The following is a 12265-nucleotide window of genomic DNA, read 5'->3' as shown; positions in this document are numbered from 1 at the left end:
TTTTTGGTGTGACGTTTTACTTGCCAAAGATGACTCTTTTTCTACAACCCATTTTCATTTCCTGAGGATAATACCACCTTTTGTCTCTCAAGTCATCTCAATGACTTTAGAACATTTTTTAAAAAACAAAATCAGTTTATTCCAGGGAATAATGCAAATATGGGGACAATAAAAAATAAGTATCACTAATTTTTAGTTCACAAGACCTTGATTATAATGTTCAGGCAAGCAAAGTTGTCTATAAACCAAAAGTGTCTATAACTATTAAGGATACAGAAAACTATTCACATTAGGGGAAAATAAGTTTCCTACTGAAGGGCTGCTATGTATGGTTGAGTGGAATGTGCACTGCTCAACACCAGAAGGCACTATTCACACTGCAGTTTAGGTGACTGTCACTCCTTGGATTTGCTTTATACCATTTGCAAATGTGTACCCAGTGGTATGTAGAGAATTCTAAGTGTCATTATGGCTTCCTAACATGGGTAATTGATTGTTCCTGGTGAAATGGAAGTGTCACTTGGCAAAGTGGATATTTAGAGTTTAGGCATAGATGCTATGTCTGACCCTATTTGGTTAAGAAATCATGCTCAGGTCCTTTCAAGCATAGTAATAGGAAAATCCTCATGAGACTGAGCCCCAGACTGATGGACGTTTCCCTCAGTGATGTGGATGAAGGAACGCACAAACTGTCAATTCCATTTGAAGAATATTTAAAGCTGGAAAGAAAGGCTGCTCAGCATTTACCCAGGATTCCAATTTAGAGTGGGAGAAATATAAATTGTAACATAATCAATTGTAGAAGAGTTAAGAAAGTATATATGGAGGGAAGGAAATGTCTCCTTGCATCATGTGACCAGCAGCAAGTCAGAAAAATAAAGCATTGGATCTGAAAAATCCAACACCCGTTTGGGAAAAAAATAGGAAGATGCTTTGTAAGGTGAGAATCTTACATGCAGGAGGAGAATACAGTACTGACTTAAGATGTGAAGTGTCTCTTGTAGCCACACACAGACACATACACACACAGTGGCTAAAGTTCTGCCAGCAGAAGCTTGCTTTCCAAATGAGAAACTTGCTTAGATTAAAATAATGAACAGTTTCCCAGTGCTCTAATGTCTAATAGTAGACATTAGAAAAAACTAAGGGGCGCCTGGATGGCTCATTTGGTTAAGTGTCCAACTCCTGATTTCAGCTCAGGTCATGATTTCAGAGTCATGAAATTGAGCCTTGCATCGGGCTCGGTGCAGTCTGCTTGGGATTTTCTCTCTTCCTCTCCCTCTGCCCCTCCCCCCTTTAAATAAATAAATAAAATCTTAAGCAAAACAAAACAAGGAAAAGAAAAGGCTAAAGAGAGCATCAACATCCTTTCCTTTGGATTTTGTGTGAAATCTATCGTGGACAACCCTCCTCCCCACTTCTTTGTCACCCGACATCAGCTTTAAGGTAAAAGAAAACCACAAACGGAATTATTTAAGATTTCACGTTCCACTTCATGTTTTACTCTGAAAATGAAGAATATCAAAACTCCGTAGGGTGGATGAGGGGACATCGGAGAGAAAAGGTTGGGAGGAGGAGAAAGGTAGGAGAAGCCTGCTTTAAGACACAAACTCAGTTTCAGGACACAGGGAAGGTAAAATTTAGACACCACTGGAGGAGAGAAATGAGGATGGGGGGAGTGTTTACGAGGAGTGTCCAGGGGAAAATGCACCCGGGTGGTTACTGGGAGGGTTGTGTGATACGGTAGGAAAGGTAGTGGAGCCTGGGACCCGTGTTTGCATGCCCAGTCTGGGACATTCTGCATTTGCAACATGTCTGAGTTATCGGCTTTTTTAGGCCTACGGTAAGAATAATGATGTCCTTCTCATAGGGTTGTTGCTGGGACTAACTGAAATCACAGCTGTGAGTGCCCTGGCATGTGTGGGCACTCACCAAATCCTCATTTCCTCGGAAGCCTCTGCCATGGGAGCTGTTTGCGGTCGTCCAGGTTTGGAGGGCTTTGCAGCGGAGAGTTTCAGCCTTTGGTCAATGTCACGATGGGCGGTGGCTTTTTCCACTGCCTGAGCCTCAGCATCAGGGCTTCTGACTTCATGTGTGTGCAGATGGGCTCAATGTTTGCGCTTCGACTTTTTTTTTAAGTAGATGTGTAATTTTTGTCAACATTGAGGTTTAAAACTACCAGAAAGCTATTTGAATCCCTGCTGCCTTCAGTTTAGACACTGAGGCTACGAGCCCAGGGTGAAGCCCTTCACAAACCGGCCCCCACCTACCCCATACCAGATTATTCCTTTGCCTTCCTTTCCAGACACACGGTCCTATCCCTGGTCCTTGGGGTGGCCATCACACCGCAGTAACTGCCTTTTGTTGGCACCCGTCCAAGGCTTACGGCATTCTGTTCGATGTCTTACTCTTCCAGCAAGCTCCAACTTAATGTTTTTGCTATTGCCTCTCTTTAAACTTCCCTCCACTACCAGGAAGCCCCTGTGTCTCAGAATTTCTCGCCCATCTATTTGTACCATCTAGTCACATACCATGTTCGTTGATATTATTAGCCATTCTTCCTGTCTTAGGGTTTGTGGTCTTTGAGGGCAGAAAAGAGTTTGTTTTTTCAGTGTCTCCTTGACATCTCATTCAGTGCTCGTGCTGACAGGTGCTTTATAAATAGCTGGTTCGTAGATGAAGTTATGGCTAGTCACAGTCAGAAGCCTCCTGTATGCTGACTCGAGCCCTCACTGCAGCTGTGACAACAAACTCTTCCCACCTGTCTGCTATCACCCACCATTCTAAGTACTTTGCAGATAGGAACTGAGCTAACGCAGCCCTAGGAGATGTGTGCCATATTATTCCCATTTAATGGAAGAAGAAATCGTGGCGCAGAGAGGTGAAGTGACTTGTCCCGGGTCACACAGCTAGGAATGGTCTGGCCCGGTTCGGCTGGCCCCAGAGTTCAAGCTCGTAAACTTCCCTTTTGCTTAATTAGTTTAATTTTAATTAATTAGTGCTGACTCTGAGTGCCAGGAACTTCGCTACATACACACAATTTTCCTCCCTTAATTTGTACAACAATATTGTACTTAACTGTACAATGATGCAAGGCAGCTTCACCCCCATTTTGCAAAGGAAGAAAACAAGTTTGATCAAATTGCCCAGGACCCTGGGGCCAGGAGCCAATTAAGATTCAAGTCCAGATCCAAATGGCTTCCCAATTCCTGTGCTAAAGCGCTTTGCTCTGTTACCGAGGATATTATTTGGTTCTTGCCCCTGTTTGGCTCCCTGTGTGATCGAGACAGGAATAGCCTGTTGACAGCACCCACCACTCCTGCTCTGTCAGCCGCACTCACATTTCCTGTCAGGGCAGGCCACAGCCACAGCCACAGCACTGGGCTCTAGGCTTTTCTTTGTTTAAAGGAAAACCTCCATGGTCAGATACAGGGATAGAAATATCTCTGCCCTGCTGACGTTGGTTTCAAGCTTTCTGAAGATTTTATGCTCTGACACATATATATGTATATATGTATGTGTGTATATATGAACACGGATATACACTTGTGCACTTATAACTTTCAAAACCTTGGGGTTCCTGGGCGGCAAAGTTGGTTAAGTGTCTGACTCTTGGCTTTGGCTGGGGTTGTGAGATTGAGCCCCGTATTGGGCTCCAAGCTCAGTGTGAAATCTGCTTACATTTCTCCCTTTCCCTCTGTTCCTCCTCTCTGCACATCTGTCTCTCTCTAAAATAAATAAATAAATCTTTTTTAAAAAAGCGGGGCACCTGGGTGGCTCAGTGGGTTAAAACCTCGGCCTTCGGCTCGAGTCATGGTCCCAGGGTTCTGGGATCAAGCCCCGCATCGGGCTCTCTGTTCGGCGGGGAACCTGCTTCCTCCTCTCTCTCTCTGCCTGCCTCTCTGCCTACTTGTGATCTGTCTGTCAAATAAAATGAATAAAATCTTAAAAAAAAAAAAAAGAAAGAAAGAAAACCTAACTTTATAGGTAGCACTGGATGCATGCACAGGAAAAAACACTTGCAAAGGAGTGGCCAAAAGCCAGTTCTGCAGCCCTTCACTCTTCTGTCATCTGGAAGGTCTAAGAGTTGAAGAGATCTGTTGGAAATCGGGGAGATTGTTTCTTTGGGGAAAGCAGTTGCCATGCAATGGAATTTTCCTTTCCACTCCATGGGCGAGGTGTGGGTACTTCCCTTCATCCGAAACACAGTAGGAAGGGCTTCAAAGAAGGTTTTGACCTTGACCTGTACCTAATGGAATCTGTGTAACCCAGAGGCTGGTGGTAGATCATGGCTGGAAAAAAGCCTAAAACCCAGAGACTGTGGTTCATGGGTGCCCTTGTGGCAGAGGCAAGGAGAAGGGGCTTCACTGGAAATGGCCTGTGCTCCTAGATTGCCAGGACAAAGGATGCCTGAGTATTTCCCAGTAGGGCCCCAAGGGGAGAGGGCCAAGTAGGCTTTAAGAAATCCTGCCATAAGGATTGCCTGAACAGGGGGTATATGAGCTTGACAAACGTGGACCATCAGATTCCTAGAGGCTAAAGGGGAAATTGTAGGCAGCAGCACCATGGGAAGGGCGTCCTAATGTTGTTGGGGGGAGGGTGTCTCTGAAAACCCTCGAGAACCTCCCTGAAGAGGCAGCTTTGAACTTGGGCAAGGTGAGAGGAGACCAACGAGGTACCAGTAAAGTGAAAACTTTCTTGTCCCCTTGGCTCCCCACTCCTCACTCGACTTCTGGAATAGCTGAAGGAAGTGGAGCCAGAGGCACAGGGCAAGGAAATGGAGAGGTTCTTACCGTGTGGGTGCCCTTTCCCTCTACAGATGTCTCCAGCCTCTCAGGCCTGATCTATGAGAAACAGACTCCCTAACTCTAACTGTGGTCAGAGTATTGCATGGAATGCTACATTTTAATTAGTCAGTTGAGATAGTTGATTTGAAATGACTGAGGACTTTTTTTTTTTTTTTTTTTTTTTTTTACCTCAGAGAGACTGGAAAGTATGATGGGACCTGTCTGAGGGCCCATCCCAGCATGGGAAAGACCTAGATCCTGAGAACAGATTTGAATGGATTAAGGCTTATTCTGATTGCCTTCTAGAAGGCTGGCTTTTCAGCACAAGGGTTAAAGTAGCTATGGTTACAACAGAGATATTATTCATGGACGCTTATGTGACAGTTCTGGGGGCTGCTCACGGCACAGTCCCAGCTCGCTCCCAGGAACCTGGCTGGATTGCACTTCCCAGCCCGTGGGGTTGGGTGTCGCCCTGTGACCGGTTCCATGCTGAGCATCTCACTGTAGCTTTACAACCCTCCTGAGCTCTCTTTTCTCTGTCAATGTCCACAACATCCTCTCCGCAGCGACGCTGTGGTCCCTGAGCGCTTAAAAATGGTTAGTCCAAACTGAGATTTGCCTTTAGTCGAGAAGACATACTGGATTTCAAAGGCTTCATACCAAAAACCAAAATGCTTGTAAGTACTTAATATAATTAAGATAATGATGTTAAGATAAAATATTAATATATTTTTTAATGTATTGCTTGTTGAAAAGATACTATTTTTTAAAAAGTGTAGAGCAAAAGATATTATTTAAAGTAATTTCTTTATTTCCTTTCTACTGTTTAAAATATGGCTCCTAGAAAGTTTAAAATCATACATGTGGCTCACATTTGTGGCTTACGTTATATTTTTATTGGGTAATGTTGTTCCAGAGAGTAGTTCTTCTATCAGTCTGGATTATTCCTAAAGTGAAGATGTCAAAAACATGGAGCAGATCCTACAGTTAATTCATGATGGATGTACAATGTGAGCAAGAAATACACATTTGCAGTTTAAGGCACTGGGGTCTGGGGTTGTTTACTGTAGCAGTATTAATGCCCTCACTATCCTGACTGGGTCAGTGTGGAAAAAGAAAGGCAGCAGAAGAGAACCTTCTGAATAGTCTATCCTCTGAAATCTCCATGAATGTCTATTCCTCCCCTTTAGACTCCTCATCTCTATGACCAATAACCAGAAATAGCAGAATCTTTTAGGATTTTCCTTATCCTTTTAAAGGGACTCTGGTCTAGTAGTAATTCAGAAGAAGAAAGACAAATCAGATATCACTGTGGATTTTTCTTTTTTTGTCCACGTCTTGACACCCAAGGAAGATAACTTTCTGGTTGTCTTGTCTTTGCAGATGAGGCTAACCTACGGCCAGAAGATTCATGCCCCAGTTTGATCATTTGCTTCCTGTCACAGTGACCCTTGAATAAACAGCCCACTCAGGTAAGCCTCCCTTCCTGTTTCTCTTGCTCCCTGGGCCTCTCTACAAAGTGTTCACGTTAGGGTTTTACAAGCACATTCTGGGGACGGTGTTGAAGAGTATGCAGAGCTAGATATCTGCGGGAGAACAACAGCAGTCAAGCCTGTCGTCAAAATGCAGGGAAGACACGACGGAGTCACACCAGTGAGGATGAGGCTGATAAGAGTCCATTTCAATCACCCGTCGAACAAATATTTACAGAAGGTACATCATATGTCAGAAACTGTGCCAGAATAAGAAGTGGCTAAGCCTTCCTCTCTGCCCTCAAAGAACTCTTAGGGTGATGTCTTCAACATGCTGTGACTGCTGAGTGCTGCGATGCACAAAGAAGGGGAAATGGCCTGTGCCGCGAAGCCTTCCTAGAAATGCTGACAACTGAGCAAAGGTTCGTTTTTGTTTGTTTGTTTTGTTTTGTTTTGAGTGAAATATTGAAGGACAAATAGGATTTACCCGGCAAAGAGGGTAGGAGAAAGATTTGAAAGATACTTAAGGAGAAGAGTCAACAAGAAGAAGGAATCTCAGATGATTCCAAGTTTATGACTTAGCACTGAGAAGATGGTCACTTCATTGACAAGTGTAAGGAATAAAAGAAGAACAGCCTAGTTAGTGGGAAAAAAGGATGCACTTAGATAAAAAACAAAAATAGTATTCCATTGTGTATATATATATAACAAAGTTCTAGTTAGGAATCTGGGAGTGATTGCTGGCTGGTTCTTAGGGACCTACAGGACTGGAGCAAAGAAGAAAGGTCAAAGCTTTTAGATTTCAGAGTCAAGAGCTTGTCTGGGGGTATTTGAAACAGTAATAATAGATGAGAATGCCCAAGGGGAGAAAGAGTCCATCCATTCATTCACTCACACATTCAGTATCTACTGAAAGCCCCACAATGTGGTAAATAAAGAAATGTGAGATCAATCTGCACAGATGTATACTTTTGGAAAGAGCAGGAGTGTACTTTTCTTTTAAGAAACTTGATTGTTCAGGGGAAGTGATCAATAGCTTATAATTAGACAGAATAGAAAACCAAGAGAACATTTTAAGGATGAGACTTCCTAGAATGGAAAATTTAGCTGGATCTTACCTACGTTTGAAAAAAAAGCTTTTCATCAATGAGAGAACTATAACAAAAATTTCAGTTGATTGTACACATAGCTGTTAATATTAATAAAATTAGCAGAAATTTCAATCATATTTATTAATGTAACCTTTCACTTCTCCCACCTGTTATCTGATTCTTCTGCACTGCAAGCAATGAATCTTCAAAAGAAGTTGATTGGACCAACTTTAATTGACCATACCCTCGGGGGTTATGCAGGCACAGAAAAGCCAAGACTTGATCATGCCCCTGGGACTTAACATCTGTTTATAAAGATTAATGCCCATGAACCACATAGATGATCACTGTGATGAGATTATACTTCCATTTGTAGAAAATCTCTTAAAAAGTGAGAAAGTGGAAACGTTGAGGAAAGTCTAGAAATCTGACTTGAGGCACTATTTGTGCCAAAAAGCTAAATAATTTAAGCTTTCTCTTTTTCCTTGTAGGCAATGGGAGGCATTTATTAAAGGGGGCCAGGACAGAGGGAGCTTATAGGACAGTGACTCAAGGGACAGGGTAATCAGTTGGGGACTATTATAGTTTATCTGTATGAGAGGTAATACTGTGTAGGTAGTAGAGATAAGGTGAGCACAGTTATTTAAAAGAAGAATCCACATATTGTACCCACCGAATAAGATGGTGAGCATTATGTATACTCAGGGAGGACTGTAGAGTCTTGATCCTCTAAGGACAGGAGTTGCTTAACAGAAAAAGGAAAGTCATATAGTAAGGGCAGGTTTGGGACATGAGTTTGAAGATAAAGGAGTGAGATGCAGGGATCTGCTTAGACTCCTGAGCAAAGAAGTAAGAGCTGAGGTCTAAGGAGATACGTTCACCAAAGGCAAATATGTAGAATTAAGACAATACAGCCTTATCTCATGGTGGAGATTGGGAACAATCTTTTTAGATGACGACTGTCAGAAGCCTAGGGAGAAGGGTGATTCTACAAGAAAAAGGAAGTGGTCAAAAGTGTCAAATGTGTAGAGCTTAAGGAGGCTGAGGCCTCAAAAAGGCAGTTGGGTTTGGTGATTAAAGCACCATGGTGACCTTCAAGGGAACAGTTTCAGAAGGAGGTCAAGGGGAAAAGTCACAGCACAGAGACAATGGGGAGGAAGGGTGTGAAAGGGAGAAGCAGTAGTTGCACACTGTTCATTCTAGAAGTTTATTATAGTGAATTATAGAGTAAAGAACCAGTTTGTAGCTTCCAGGAATAATAGGTAACTCATTCATTTATTTGTTCAACAGGACCATATTTATTAGAGCCCACTACCTGCTTGTTCACTGCTAAGTGAATAAGGCGGGCATGATCACTGGTATTCTGGAGCTTGCTTTCTAGTGTGGAGGGGACAGTCTTTAAGCAATGAAGACAACTTCAGATCTTCAAAGTGCTGTTGATGAAAATAAAACAAGGCATGAAATAAACACTTTCCCATCTTTGGAAAGAAAATGTTCATATATCCTGAAGCAAGATTGAGTGAATATTCAAGGAACAAAAAAGACAATGTGTTTGGTGCTTGATGAGTTACAGGGAAAGTGATAGGAGACATCCAAGAGATATAGGGAAGGACTTTGGATTTTATTCTACATGCAAGAAGACAGACACCATTGTGGATTTTATACAAGGAAGCGACACGATCAGATTTACAACTTTGGGAAGAATGGACTGCAGAAGAAAGCAAGAGTTCAAGCATGGACACAGGAGAAGAAGCTGAATAAGTTAGGGAAGGGGTAAGCATGGCTTAGACTGGACTGGTAAGCCTGAAAATGGAGAGAAGGGGTCAGATTTGGGGCGTGTGTTGGTGGTAGAATCACAACAGGATGTCTCCTAGGTATTTGGCCTGAGTGACTGCATAACCAGTAAAACCACTTGCTGTTATGGGAAGGTTAGAGGAGGTGCAGATGTGGGGTGCGGGGTGGGAGTCAGGGGTTTTGTTGTGCTCATATGTGATGAGTTTAGAGCCATCCAGGTGGAGGTGGGGTTTAGAGGAGTGGTTAGAACCAAGGGCAAGATTTTTCTCCTACCGAAGGACTGTATGTTTGTAAGTCATAGATTGAGGACAGGAATATGCTAGAGAGAAGAGAGGAGAAAAATGAGGAAGGAGGGTTTTAGAGAGGGTGGGGATGGTTTAGATCATGGGGCCAGACAGAGGGTTGCCATAGAATGCAGGAGGGACACCACAGATGCAGAAAAGGACATACAGGCACATATAGCTACAGAGTCCTTTAGAGGTTGATGGGAGAGAGAAGACAGCTTAGGTTGCATACCTTCTGACATCTCTCTCTCAAGCGAGTGATGAGGTCACACAGGGGGATTTGAGTGAGAGGAACAGTTGGAGCCTGAGGACAGAGGAGGTTTGGAGTAGAAATTTTGGAGGTTCAGTTGAGAGTAGAGAACAACAGTCTCAATGTAGTGCAAGGAGTAAGAAAAGCCCTTGACATCTGTCAGAGTCCATAGGGACCGTAAAGTGAGGACAAAGGACCTGAAGGGAATAAGTCAGGCTGGGGTAGTGGCTCCAGCAGTAGGAACAGGGCACACGTGGGATACAGAAGGACACCAGTGTCCTGAGTGGGGCTAAGTGGTTAGGTTCCTGGTGTGGGTGGAAGGCTGTGTGTGTGTGTAGCAGCATAAAAGTATGGAAGTGCAACTGAAAGTGGGGTCCCCAGACCACAGGGTCAGTAGCCCCTGGGAGTCTGTTCCAGAAAGCCAAGGTTCCAATGCTGATTCCCAAGTCAGACAGTGAAATTTAACTATATCCCTGGGTGATGTCCTATGTATGTTAAAATTTGTAATGAGCTGTTCTAAAGAATGAGGCTTTCAAAGGTTATATACTTCTAAAAATAAGAATGGTGCAGTTCTGCCAGAGATCTGAGGATCTTTCTTATTGATAAATTTACTACATTTTACTTTTTATATATTTTTATGTTTTCCCAATTTTAAAAATGCATATACACTTGTTTCAGAAGTGGAAATACAGGCATGTTCGAAGAGGTTAATGTTCAGCCAGATTCTCAGGGTCTGTTTCAATAATAGAAGGAACTGAACGGACTCCCATAAGAGTATAATAAGGAAGGTCCAGGAGGCTCTCCTGGAGTTCAGTTTCCTCCAGGGAATGATCCAGCAGCAGAGCATTTTACTTCCTGGTTAGATGCCCTTCAGCCAGTTACTTAACTTAGCCTCTGTTTCTTTATCAGCAAAATGGGTATGAAAATACTACTAGGTAGGGTTAATATGAGGATTAAATTCAAAATCATGTAAATACCTGAGGACAGTTCCTGGCACATAATAAAAGCTTAAGAGATTATTATTATATATTAAGATTGTACTAGGGTGAGAAATCACGAAGCAAAACAACTTTCAATGCATATAATATAAAAGTTCTCCTGCTTGGCGGTCTTTGGGCCACTTCAGGTAGACACTGCAGTTTTGAGGATCCTTACCAGTGTGACAGTTCAGGAGAAGAACCCTGCAGGACTGAGGAGATGAGATACACTCCCAGTCTGAGGCGAATGGTCAGGGAATGGAAACCCAGGTCTGTGCAAAGGAGGACAAGATATGAAGGTTCTGATGTAGGGAATTAGAAACATCAGAGCAGAAATCCTGGTCCTGGGATGGAATACATGTTTCTCCTGGGGCTCCTTCCACTTTCTCATTGTGACTTGTCCTCATAATTAAATAGGCTCTGATGAGACGCTATGATAGTGTTCGGCATAATGATGTGTGTGTGTGGGGGGGTATGTGGGATGTATAACTTGCCATGTGGCACGTACAGGGTTGAAGGAGTACATACTTTCTAATGTCTTGGGTATGTCCCTCTTTTCGAAAGTTCCTCTAACTACAAGTTCTGCTTGAGTATCTACGTGTGAGGGAGTCATGAAGAACCCTAATCTTGCTTCTTTAACATCTTTTCTCTTTCCTGGGGAATGAGTGGGAGACTCAAGTTGTTTTACGAACAGTAGGTTTGTTTGCAAGGGCAAAGATGGTGCAATTTGGGTAGCACAGTTTCAGCCATATGTTTGCAATTCTTCTGGGGAAAAATGCACACTATCATTTATTCCTTGAGGGGTGACACATGTGATATTGGTGCTTCCTCGAATTTAATCAAAGAATAACCATTTACAGAATTGGTAGCCTGGGCCAGATGCTGTGCTAAGCAAACATTGCTTTCTTTCAACCTCACCTTAACCCTCTGCTATAGTTCCTTTCATTATCCCCATTTTATAGATGAGGGCATTGAGGCTCAGAAGGGTGAAATAAATTAGCCAAGCTTACATGACTAGAGCACTGGAGATGGGATTCAAACCCTGATTTTGCAATTTTAATCAATGTTATGTTTTCTCTTCTGTTCCTCATGCTCTTCCTCTGGGTGTCATTTGAATCCATTGCTACATTTAGCACAGACTGTAGCAGAATTCTCCAGCCTTCTGCGGTTTTCTTTTCTTTTAGCATCCAAACAAGATGACTCCATTCCTGTCTACCTGTACACCTGGGAAATCTGACCACCTTACCAATTTTTCCAAAACTTCTGAAGGGTGAGGAGAAGACGTACATTCTTTCCTCCCTTCTCATTCTAAATTCTTCCACCTATCTTAGTTGTCATTGCCCATCCCTGACATGAAGCAGTTTCTGTTCACTCTTTTATATATATATCATATATATAGATGAAACTCTTTCATATATATACATATATACATAGGGTTCTTTTATATATACACACATATATATACACACACACACACATATATATATATATAAAACACACATGCATACAGTTCTTCCTCCTTTGTTCCTCTGAAAACCACTCCTCTGAAGGAAGAACACGTCAGCTGGGTTCTCTGGAAAACAGACACTGAGACAGCATTAGGAGTGAAA

This window comes from Mustela nivalis (assembly GCF_964662115.1).
Source record: "Mustela nivalis genome assembly, chromosome: 8".
In the NCBI taxonomy this organism is placed as follows: domain Eukaryota; kingdom Metazoa; phylum Chordata; class Mammalia; order Carnivora; family Mustelidae; genus Mustela; species Mustela nivalis.
This window is presented reverse-complemented; position numbering follows the sequence as displayed.